Source organism: Dromiciops gliroides, chromosome 2, assembly GCF_019393635.1.
Source record: "Dromiciops gliroides isolate mDroGli1 chromosome 2, mDroGli1.pri, whole genome shotgun sequence".
NCBI lineage: Eukaryota > Metazoa > Chordata > Mammalia > Microbiotheria > Microbiotheriidae > Dromiciops > Dromiciops gliroides.
Window position 1 is genome coordinate 185,592,836 of NC_057862.1, and position 13,270 is coordinate 185,606,105.

The window sequence follows — 13,270 nt, forward strand, 5'->3', positions numbered from 1 at the left end:
GCTGGAGGAGAGGAGGAAAACTAGTACATTAACGAATTGTTGTTGGAGTAGTGAACTGTTCCAACCATTCTGGAGAACAATCTGAAACTATGTCCAAAGGGCTATAAAACTATACCCTTTGACCCAGGGATACCACTACTAGATTTGTATCCCAAACAGATCAAAGAAGAAGGACCTGTAGATAAAAAATATTTATAGCAGCTTTTTTGTGTTGGCAAAGAATTAAAATATGAAAGGATGCTCACCAAATGGGGGTGGTGGTGGTGAGGCAATTAGGGTTGTGACTATTTATTTAATCCTTTATCAAAGAAACTTGCTGTAAACTTTTCATATTATTTCTTTTTCCACGGGGCCTTTAAGTAAAATGTACTTTCCCTGATTATCTTTTTTTTGTCTTTATTGATTTTATTTTTGTTTTTGTACACAAAGAAAAATCATGTTCATATCCATCATGAACAAAAACTTTAAAAGGCAGAAATAGAAGACGTGTGCCCTTCACCAAAGCAAAGCTGTGCTAAAGGTTCCAAACATTTCCATTTTTAAAATAAATATTTCCATTTCCCATCTATTTTACCATCTTCAGAATGTCACTGGAAACTGAAGACTATCATGAATTACCTTTTTGTTTAAAGAGTCCCAGCTCACTGTGTTTCATAACTCGCCATGTCATAGCCAGCTTGGTTAGGTATTACAGGAGCAGCTTGTCCTTGGGCAGGCTGAACACCAAATCCACCCATCCAGGCTGCAGATGGAGATGGGTCAACTCCAAATCCTTGCTGATTCCATGCTTGCCTATACATTCCATAGGATGACACTTGCCATCCATTTGCCATGTATTGTCCATATTGTTATGGATTTCCATACATTTGGCTCCACTGGCCCCAATGGCTATGGTCAACCTGCTGGAAGTTTTTAGTTATATGAGGAGATTCTTTACCCCAATAACACTTAACTACGTGTCCTTCAATTGTCATACCATTTACTGAAACAATGGCATGGGTTGCACTTTTCATGTGTTGAAAATCTGACAAATGAATAACCTTTTTCAGGAAAAACTCTTATTTCCATAATTTGTCCCAATGGTGAAAATGTCTGTCTCATAAGCTGATCTGTTAACCCAGAAGCAATTCCTCCACAGTACACAGTACAATTTTTTGGACTTGACTGATTTACATCTTCAAATCTCAACTGTTTTGTGCTATTTTCTTGTGTACTTTTAGGAGCTGGTGGTTTACCTGTTGCCCAATTGGTCCTGGATTTGACGACCTCCCAGCTACTGGCCTCCCATATGTACAATTGCATCTTCTGCATCCAGTTTGTTATAAAATGGTACAAAACCATAGCCTTTTGATTTTCCAGTTGCCATATTTTTAACTACCTGAGCATCTGATATTTTAACAAAAGGAGCAAATGTTGATTTGATATCTTCTGTTATTTCTGTTCTCAAATCTCCAACAAATACATGGAAGTGATTAGAAGTATCTTTTTTCTGGCTACTTGTTGTTGCTGTCCAGTTTCTTTGACCTCCTTTTCCAAAATTTTTCTCCCATTCATAGCCGCTAATGCAGCAGCTGCATCTCTGTGTTCATAAAATTCCACAAAGCAATATGAGTCATTGCTTGTATGTTGCAAAACAGAAAATCCAACAGAACAGTTGACCCTTTTGCTATCGGGTTGCTCTGTTATCATTTTACAGCTTTTACATGGTCCAATTTGACTGAATAACTGAAGAATAGGGACTTCTGTCACATCCCTGGAGAGATTACCTACATAGCTATTAGCTAATAGGGTCTGGGGCTGCCTGTCGCCCTCCATCACGGTGGGTGAGACAGAGAGATCCCGGACCGTGGAAGGGGGAGGAGGGCGGGAGGGGAGAGGGCAGGATCGGGGGAGAGAAGGAGACAGGGTGGGGGAGGAAGGGGGAAAGCGGGGCGATGGGCTCTGGCTGTAGACAAAGGAGAAGGCGCCGAACGCAGTTCTCACACTCGCTCTCCCCCCAGCCCGCTCGCTCTGGACAGGTCGCTCAAAGCAGGAGGAGCAGGAGGAGGACGAGGGGGACAGACAAAATGGCCGCCGCCACAAGCCGGGAAGGAAGCTGGGCAGTGCGCATGTGCAGCTTTCCAGTAGCTTTAACCTAAGAAGCTGAGGGCGGCGCACCTGGGCAAAGGTGAGGATGTCTGAGAAGAGGGACAAGGTTAGGCCGCTGAAGTACTCACACTTGGTACACTGTTCCCGCAGGACTCGCCGGCTAGTCCCAGCTAAGTCCACTCAAGAAGGCTCCCTGATTATCTTTTAATTGGGTTTATTTTTGCTTTTGCTTTCTCTGAGTTCATGATTGCTACTCCTGCTTTTTAAAAAAATTTCCACTAAAGCAAAACAAATTCTGCTCCATTCCTTTAACTCTGTGTGTGTCTTTCTTTTTCAAATGTCTCTTGCAAACATTTTGTCAGATTCTGGTTTCTAATCTATTCAGCTATCCATTTCCATTTTATGGGCTAGCTCATCCTATTCATGTTCACATTTATGATTGCTAACTTTATTTCCTCCATTCTATTTTCTTCTGTTTATCCTTCTCTCTTTTTACCCTTTCCCTCCTCAAATATATGTTTCATTGCTGACTACTGCCTCCCTTAATCTTTCCTGCCTTTTATGATCTCCAACCCTTACATACATTTTCCTCTTTCCCTCCTATTTCCCTATTGGGTTAGTTACATTTCTATACACAACTGAGTGTGCATATATGTTCTTCCCTCCTTGCATTTTTTGCATCATTCATTTCTTTTCCCAATTTTTCTTCTACTACACTTAGTTCTCTCTTTAACTTTTTCAGAAATTTTTATTGGCCTTGGGTCCAATTAGTATTTTTCTTTGAGCCTTTGCCTATATTGTTTTCACGTTTGTTGTCTTCTTCTAAGCTTATGTCTTGGTCTTTCCCGCCCTTGTAGTAGCTTTTCATGGTTAAGTTCTTTTTGTTGTTGTTGTTGTTTGTTCATTTTCTGACCCTATTTCTTCACTTTGGGGTTCTGCCCACCTGGGATTAGGGTGGCACCATGCCAAGCTTTAGGGTTTTTTTGCATCATAAAAGTATTTTGTTATTTCCAGTTACATGTAAAAATAGTTTTCAACATTTGTTTTCATAAGATTTTTAGTTCCAAATTTTTCTCCCTTTTTCCCTTCCCTTCCCCCTCCCCAAGACAGAAAGCAATATGATATTTCTCAAGGTCTGCAAGTGTCCCCATTCCCCTATATCTTCAAGCACCAGTGCTGCTCTTGACTTTGGAATTGTGACCAGGCCCCCTGTACCCTTATGACTGCTCACAAGTGCTCCTTTCCACCCTGGGATTGCAAACCAAGGTCCTCTATAACCTCTTCTTTTTTGTCCAACCCCTTTACCACCTCTGGGCTGAGTTCCCAAAGCTGCTGCTGTTGCTGTTAACTGCAAGGCTTACCACTGGTGCTTCTGCTATGTTTGGGTCTGCACCCACCTCAGTGATACAGACCTCTCCTGTGTAGCTCCTAAGTTTACTTAGGCTAAAAAAAAGTCTACCTCTGACCTTTTTTTGACTCTGCTGCTCCAAAATTTTATTTGAGGTATTATTTTAAAGTTGTTTAGAGGCAAAAGTTGGGAAAGTTCATCTGGGTCCTGGCCTATACTCTGCCATGTTTATTCCATCAGTGCTACGGACTAAAAAAACAAAACAATACAAAAAAGCCCCATTTCCTAACCTCAAAGAGCTTGCATTTTATCAAGAAGAAACAACATCTAATTAGGGTAAAGGAGTATTCATCTGGAGGAATCATGAAAGGTATCTTTTAAGTATTGACAATGAACTATTAATGTAGCTAGAAGTTGGTAGCATTGTTGTTGTTGTTGTTTGTACTTCTTTCTCGAAGAAGACCATGGCAGTGCATAGCTTGCACAGAATTGGATTTAAATGAGGGAGAGTTATGCAGGGTGACCAACCTCATTCTCTCCTCCAGAACCATCTGGGTCCATTGGCAAGATATACATCAAGATGACTGGAGATGGCCCCTGATGTTTAAGACAATCGGGGTTAAGTGATTTGCCCAGGGTTGCACAGCTAACAAGTGTCTAAGATGAGATTTTAATTCAGGTCCTTCTGACTCTAGGGCCAGTGCTTTATCCATTGTACCACCTAGCTGCCCCTATGATAAACATAACAATCCATATATAAATAACATATCCATATTCATAGTCTTTTTATTTATTTCTTATATAATTTCTTCTTATTTTTTTCTGTAATGAAGAAAGGGAAGTTCATTTTCTCACATTTTCTTCAGAGTCATATTTGTTTATTATAATTATATAATGTTCATGGGGGTGTTCCTTATATTTACATTATTGAAATTAGTGTGTATGGTGTTTTCTTGGTTCTGCTTACTTCTCACTACATCAGTCCATACAAATCTTCCCATGATTCTCTGTATTCTTTTTGGGTTGTTTTTTTTTTTTTTTGGTGAGGCACTTGGGGTTAAGTGACTTGCCCAGGGTCACACAGCTAGTAAGTGCTAAGTGTCTGAGGCCAGATTTGAACTCAAGTCCTCCTGACTCCAGGGCCAGTGCTCTATCCACTGCACCACCTAGCTGCCCCAATTCTCTGTATTCTTAATGTCTAGTATCTTTTTATGTTTTCATTATATTCATTTATCACATTATATATAGCTATTTCTCAATTGATGATAACATTAATATTATAAATAAGGAAACTGAGGCTCAAAGAGCATCAGTGACTCACCCACAGTTGCACATTTAAGTTGCATTCTTAAGAATAAGGAAGAACACTGGGCCTGATGGCTCATGCCTGCTAGAAGAAGTTGAGACTGGTGGATTGATTGAGTTTAGGAGTTCTAAGCTGTAGTAGGGCTAAAGCCAATTGATGATCTATATTAAGACCAATGGGGGCAGAAAGGGAGTGGCAACAGAATACTTGGGGAGGGGCAAACCGACCAATGTGCAAAAGAGACCAGGTCAAAGCTTCCATGCTGATTAATATTGGGGTTGAGTTGGAAGATCCAACCTAAAAAAAAATCAGGGGGAATATTTGATTGTAGGCTTTCCTGACTCCACCTTCAGGATTCCATCCACTATAGTACACTGCCTCTACACCTACCTAGCAGGCCACATGAGAGAGCTGTTAGTATAAAATGATATAAAACATGTAAAAGGATTTGTACATTTTAAAACATTACCTAAAGGTAAATCATTATTACTGAAGATTAAAGAAATGAAGATATAAAAAAGGAAATGTAAATTCAGTTGACAGAATTCCATATTGTAAACATAAATATTTAGGAATAGTCATTAGATTAGATTTGAATCATATATAGTTCTTTTCTTTTAAATATATATTAATTATAATGTATACATTCACATATATACAAATATATAAGTACATATAAATAATTAAAATAGATAATTAAGTTTAATTATATAATATAGTATATATATCCATACATCTCTCTGTGTTTATATATATATACATAGATATAGATATAGATATAGATATATGCATGCTCTAAATCTATCATCTTGTGATCCTATATATGGAATTGGAAAGGAAAAACTAGTTTTAAATGTCAAGGGAAAAGGTATTGGAGGGTAACTGAAACCCCAAATATATTCCATGTAAATTCCTTTCCTGAACAGGAAGACTTTAGGATACTTAATTCTCCTCACATAGACATTACTAGACTTTCTTAAGTGCTCTCTGGCAAAGCAAATGTTTTCATTGGAAGCTAGTCATAATACCATATAGTGGATGTTTCCAGGACACTGGTGTTGATCCAAATTATGTGACTAGTTCAGCACTGACATGAAAGTTCTTAGGAAAACCTGCAGAGTAACTGGGGTTTTTTCATTCTATGAATTGAGGTTTTTGGCTGCCTAGAAAACGTGTATACAATGTATGCCAGGATGTCCATGGTAATGAAGGATGGATTCAAAAGAATTAAATGTCAAATATTCCTATTGTTAAAGAACAGCAAATTCCATTAATTACGCCTTGCATTGTTTCTTCTGTGCTGCTTGAAGGGTGCATTCTTGGTCTGATAATCAGCTGCAGTTAGAGAACACTGGGAATAATGGGGATAAAAAAAATAAGATTTAAGTGAACCTCCAAGAAGTGTAGGTTCATCTGATTTAATCAGTTGACATCTTTGAAAAATGACTGATGTTCACAAGGATGTGAAAATATTGTGGCTTGTAATAGTTTAGACTTGGAAAATAAATAAGGACAAACAGAAGTATGATTGCTTTCTTTGTTCCACCCCCTCCTCCCACTGCCTCACTCTTACTGAGGCTGCTCTTTGCTCCCATATTGTCCTCAAGTGCCTCCATCCCAACTTATTTTCCCAGTCTCTCACCCTCAAATCTGTCTTCAATTTCTTTTCTAGGCAGCTTGTTCCACATGGTCAGGCATTTCAATAATACTCTTGCTGCTACCACACACTCTCTTTTCTCTATGCCTCCTGTTTTTCAAGTTGAATAAACTGCTTTAAAAAAAAATGAATCTCCCTGTCTCATCTAGGCATTAAGTGAAGTGGCTACTCATAGACTGAATACTGATGAGCATGAAAATTTTGAACTTCGTTTCTTTTTTTTTCACTTCTTCATTTCTAATCTGGGCCAATTTATCCTGTCTTACCCCAGTGACAGGAGTCACCATATTTATTCTGGACTTGGTGCAGACATGCAATAAGCTTAACCCACTGTAACTTAGAACTCAAGGGCTCAGGTAATCTTCAATCCTCAGCCTCCCTAGCAGCAAGGAATATAGATAGGCATGAGGCACCACCCTGGATGGCTGTACTTTTGATATAATCATCCTTACCCCCTCACCCCACCTCTTCTGACATCTTACTCTAGAAATTATCCACTTTTTTCTTATTTCTTCTTTAATTTTTCTCTCTTCATTGTCTCCTTTCCATTTTCCCAAGAACATATCATGGCAATCCTACCATCCTACAAACCTACTCTCCCTGTCCTAAAAAAAAATCATTCCTTACCTTTGCTGCTGAACTGAATTAACACCATATCCTACTTCCTTTTGCCTCCAAAGTTTCAAGAAAGTAATCTATACTCACTGTCTCTTTTTCCTTACAAGTCATCACTCTTCAGCCTTTTGCTATCTGGCCTTCTTCCTCACCACTATAGTGAAAATGTTCTCTTGAAAGTTTTCAATGACCTCCTAATTGTTAAGCTATAAATATCTTCCAAGGTTCAGCTCCAGCACTACTCCATGAAGCCTTTCCTGATTGCTGGAACTAATTTCTCCCTTCTCTGAGATCAAGGATCACTTTATTCATTCTTTTATTATGGTACTTGATATATTCTTCCTATCATTGGAATTATTTGTATACACATTGACTCATATTTAATTATGAGATCCTTATAGTCAAAGACTACATTTTATTAATATTCATATCTCCACAAAGTATAATATGATATTTATCACATAGTAGTTGATCAATAAATAGCTATTGATTTAAGTACTATTACTAAAGATGATATGAATAATCATTTTGTTATTTATATTTACATAATTCAATTTTCAAAATTAATGCTACCTTTTGTTTTGTGAGATTTTGAATGAAAGGACATGAATTCAAATCCCAATTCAGCCCCTTACCAACTATGTGACCTTGGGCAAGTCATTTAAACTTTGAGACTGCGTTCTTCAGCTATAAAATAAAAGGATTAGATTGGATATATCACATAATTATTAATTGTTTTTACAATTTGTTCTTTGACCCACTCTGTTAGGATTTTTTAAGTCTTTCTACAAGTTTTCTGGATTTGAACTCAGGTCTTCTTGACTCCAGGTCAACATTCTATCCACTGAGCCATCTAGCTATCTTTTCTTGTATTCATTAGTTTTTCATATTTACTGAACCTTTTAAAAATGTTCTTTGTTTTATTTTCTTTGTTAATTCTCTTCCCTTCTATTCTATTCTGAAACTTGATTTCTCCAAATTCAGGGTTCTTATTCATTTATTCTTTATTCTGTCTTTGATCTTTATTAGAGTTAAGGCTTCTGAAGTATTTGGTCTGAGCTACCTCCTCTAGTCAATTTCTATTTATTACTTCTTTAGACTGCACCATAATTCCTTTATTTATTCAGTGCCTCACTCTTAGAAAACATAAATTCAAGAGAAAATACATGTTGATTCAATCCATTAATCAATTAATTGCTGCTTCATTCTAGTAATTATATACTTCATTCAGTTCTTTTCTATGCCATCTTCATGTTCCCTCCCAGTGACCATACTGTCTCATCCCCATATTCATGTTTTGCCCACTATTTTGTTAGCCACCTTCCCCTAGGATCTCACATATCCCTTATCTTGGGCCAGAATGTTGCCTATAGAAGAATATAATTGTTATAAAAAGTAACCTACCAATTCACAAAACCCCTCTCAGGTTAAATCCATCATGAGATCCTCATCTTGCATGATAGGCATGCATTTCTTCTCTTATGTGAGTGTTCTACAGCCCTCCCCTCCCCACCACTGTTCTGATATCTATCTTTTTCAAACTCATTTCTCCCCTTCTGTTGCCTTTCCCATTCTCCTGGGCTATTCCTTCTTAAGGGAAGACAATAGGAATAAATTAATTTTTCCTGTCCACCTGTGGAATTGATTGAGGTACATTCTCCATTTCCATTTGTCCCTCACCTCCTAGTCCCATTTTTATGCATCTTCCCACTGCCTAGTACTTCTTCACAGTACTCTTCTCCCTCTCATTTCCATCCTACAAAATACATTGAGTATCCCTATAGGAGTGACCAAGAGTTTAGTCCATGATGCTTTGGTTCTGCTGTTCTCCTTTTATTCCCCTTGATGTCCTGGCTAATGGAATGACCCATCCTTTAATATAATTTCTAGTATTTTCCAGAGAAATGACTTGGCTTATAAGTATGTATTTCAATGAAAGATACATTTCTTTGGGGGTTCTGAATCATCCCATTTGCCTATGTTTTTGGTCAAATATAAGTAGATCATCATTTAATTATGTTTTGCCTAGGCATACCTTGAAGGAACTAAAACAAATTGCAGAACTAAGCCTTCAAGTTCTTCTACAGATTTGAAATTCTTAGCTATCAGCTGTAAGTTAACAGTTGCATAGTTTTAGTCTTGAACAAACAGCACTAAGTTCCATTATGAATTTCAATGTTATGCTAATTAAGCTGTGATTTTAGTGCTGTTATTAAGGTTAATATACTATAATTTGTAATTTTTCATTATAACTACATTTGCTATTAATAGTTGGGAAATGAAATGGATCAATAAAGTCTCTATATTGTTTGCATGTTTACATTATTAAAAATGTAATAAGTCAGGAAAAATTCATAACAGGGAAATCTATTAGGTGATGTAGTCATTTTTCAAGGGAAATGTTGGGAACCCTACTGCTAGGGTCATTTAGAATTGCACTAGAAAAAGCCTCTAGGAATTCTGCAGAAAACTCTAATGTTCGAATAGAATGGTCTCAATGACCTAACAGAATTTCCATCTTTAAACTTTTTAGATGGCTTACTATAGCTTACATATATCAAAACAACCTTTCCTTCCTACACAGTCTACATTTTGAATAATAATTTAACCACAACAGAAAGGCAGATACTGTTTTAGATGCTGGGGATATAACTGTAACAATAGAGCAATTCCTGACCCTAAGGAACTTACATTCTTTTGAAAGGAAACAACAAGAATACAGAAAAAATAAACACAAAATGTTTTCAAAGTAAATAAAAGGTAATTTCATAGTTGGGGGCACTAGCTGTTGGAGATAGTAGGATAAGTTTCCTGGACCTGGAAAAGGGTATGATCAAAGGGACATGGAAGAGAGAGTAGATCAGAGACACAAACAAGTAGGTAGTTTGGCTTTAAATGAGAGGAAGACATTCTTTTTCTCTGAAACTGAAACAAATGAGAAATGGACATGGTTAGACAGTAGATGCTCTAAAAATGATGTTTGGGTGTTAGTGGATGGCAAGTTTAACATAAGTCAGCAGTGTGATGGAACAACCAAAAAGCTAATGCAGTCTTAGATTGTATTAGAAAAGTCATGGCTTTCAGGAGTAGGGAGATGACAGTTGTACTGTTGTCTGTCCTTGTCAGACCTCATTTGGAGTAATTGTTCAATTCTGATTGTCACAGTTGAAGAAGAATATTGATAAGCTGGAGTGTCTAGAGGAGGGCAACAGGGATGAAGAAGGGCCTTGAATCAATATCATATGACGATTGGCTAAAAGAATTGGGAGTGTTTAGCTGAAAGAAGAGAAGACTCATAGGAGGGACCTATGTGGTGGCTTTCTTTAAGTATTTGCAGGGCTATCAAGTTGAAGAAGTATTACATTTATTCTGCTTGACCCTAGAGGGAAGAACCAAGAGTAATTGGTGGAAGTTGTAAAGGGGAAACTTTAGGTTTTATGTTCAGGAAAAATTCCCTAACAATTAGAACAAAAGTTTCCCCTCCATGGTGACTGACCACTGGTTAGATAGTTTATAATGAAGATTCATTGTGTATATATTAGATGGTTGCTCAATTTCCTTTCAAATCTAAAATTCTATTATAATGAGGAGAGAATAGGAAATAACAGAGGCAATCTGAAGTATAGAATTGAGGAGAAGAGGGAACTCATAATGAATATCCTTAATTTTTAGTGAAGTATGGGGTAAGGTTCCTAGATGAGAGGGAGGGGATAGGGAATTGTTTAGGTGACTTAAAGACAATTGAGAAGATGTGGAATAGATCCTATGAGGGTGTATAGATAGAGGCAATTGTTTGTTCTTTGTTTTTAAAAAAAGACCAATGTCTTCACAGGTGATGTCTTGATTTGTAAATGAAATGGATTTAATTGAGGCAGAGTTGCACAAAGTCAGCCTCACTCTCTTTTCCAGTATAATTCAGTGGCAAGACAAAAGTCAAGTCAACTGGAGATGACCCAGGATACAGTGGATGACCTTGGCATCTTTGATGTCTGACCAGGCTCTAAATGCTTCACAGTACCTGCTTCATCTGCCTTTATGGCCTTTGGAACCAAGTATTCCAATGTATACTGGAGAAAATCTTCATATGCTTTGGGTAGACATCCCCCTAATTTACCCAAAGGTTTGAGGCCTATTGGTTACATTCAACCTGGTCTAGCTTGTCTTGCCAAGATGGTATACTGGGGTATAGTGGCTGTGTATGCTACAGTTTCTTAGAGCCATATGTGAGAATTGGATAAATCAGGTGGATACCAAAGGTCAGTCTTCCTGAACACCCCATATACTACAGAGAGGCAATTAGGAAAGAGTAAAAGGATTGACCCATGATTATTAGGCTCTTGATAAGCTTACACAACATGAATTTTTGGTTAACCCAACTTGTAAACTGGGATTCAAGTATCTGCCAGCATGAAAGACAGTTGCTCCAGTCAAGTCCTTGAGAAAGAATTTCTTCTATTTTAGGAAGAGGAGAAAGAGTCCCAGCCTTCTTTGCCCCTCCTGAAAAGGACCTTGTGAACCTCATAGGACCAAAGGATTTGGAAGGACTTTTTTCCTCCTTGGTGTCTAGAACATTCCTAAAACAGCCATAATTGATGGCAATATCTGAATTAGCAGTTGAGAATGAACTACACATGCTGAGGAATGGTAGCTTTGGAACTCTACAAAGACCCAGTGGATAAACTACACCATACCTAAAAGCAGCTTTATAAATACCCTATGAGGGGAAGAAACAAATTTCACCAGCCAGGAGGTTTGCCTGGTCTAGTTTAGTGTAGATAATCTACAAGATAATTTCTAGCTTTAAATATATGATCCTGTGATCCTTTGATTTCATACACAGTAAAAATAAGGAAAAAAATCTGAATATGACTCAGGGTGCCAACCCAAAGTTGAAGGCAATTTTTTTTCTTTTCAGGCCTTCAGGAGGCTTTGTTTCTATGAACACTGGCAAACAGACAATTAAAGCAAGACTCAGTACATATTTTTCTTTAAAATATTTCCATGGCCCAGTGCTTCCAAAATGCCACTTCAAATGTGATGCCATCTACTTAATTATATAGGTTATAACAGAGTGAAATAGTAAGCCAGGGACACTTTTTCATACAACAAAAGAGAGATGCAAGAAATATTTGGCATTGATTTGGGCTAATTCATCTGCATTCAGCCCCAATGAATTCAAATTTAAAAACCAATTTCCAGTGTGCCCTCCCCAGCCAATGCTCTATTTACTGTGGACTCCTGCAACTAGGGAAAGCTTTGATTTAATTTTGCATCCATTTGTGTTATCTCCCTCAGAACCAGTAGAGTAGCAAGATTAAATCAAGCCTAATATGTTTGTGCAGAAATAAAGAATGACCTATAATAATGCATCTACCACATACCATTTAGCATTGCATTGTAAAAGGGAAGATCATAATTTCATATGCAACTTTTTTTTCTTGTTAATCCTTAGCTTCAAAGTTGAAAATATGGGCTGGAAATTGTTGCCCATATTATTGTCCTCTGAATGGTAGTCCCTGATGTCTATCCCTGTGAACAAGATGATGATGGCTATTTTAGCTGCCCAGACTGAATGATCTGATTTTGAGATCTGGATTGTAGCAATAAAAGAGACTCCTCTCTCTCCTCAAATCATGGGAGATGGAAAGGATATTGGGATTCATCTTTCCCCACCTGAACACCAAGAATATGAAAGTCATCAAAACAACAACTCTTTCTATTCATAGACAACCACCTACAGAGTCTGGCTTCATATTATTACTCTATCACTTGAATAAGAATCATGACAGAGTATTGTTGATTTTCTTAATCAATTTTCAGGACTAATTTAAAGACAAAAAGACATCTTCCCTAAGGGGTATCTGGTTCTAAGGCAATCAATATCTTTTTTTGGCAATCAATATTAAGAAAATGGCACAGATCACAGGAGAATGTTTACCAAATCTCAATATGTCAAAACAGTAAAACTTAGCAGAGGTTAAAATGATTGAAAGGGAAAGTGACAAATATTGGAGGCCAGGTAGAAAAAATTAGGACACTAATTCATTCTTTTTGGATCTGTGAAATGATCCTTTTTGGAGAACAATCTAGAATTAAGCTCAAAGAATTATGAAACTGCCTATACCCTTTGACCCAGCAATACCAGTAGTATGTCTGTTTCCTAAGATGCTTAGGGGAAAAGGATAAGGGCCTATATGTTCTAAAATATTTACAGCAGCTCTCTTTATGGTGGCAACGACCTGGGAATTGTAGATTA

The 13,270-nt window shown here is 37.4% G+C and overlaps 1 pseudogene; it reads right to left on the reverse strand.

The window, feature by feature from the left end:
• Positions 1-641: 641 nt before the first annotated feature.
• On the reverse strand, positions 642-1,815 carry LOC122742771 (annotated as a pseudogene).
• Between the last annotated feature and the right edge of the window lie 11,455 nt (positions 1,816-13,270).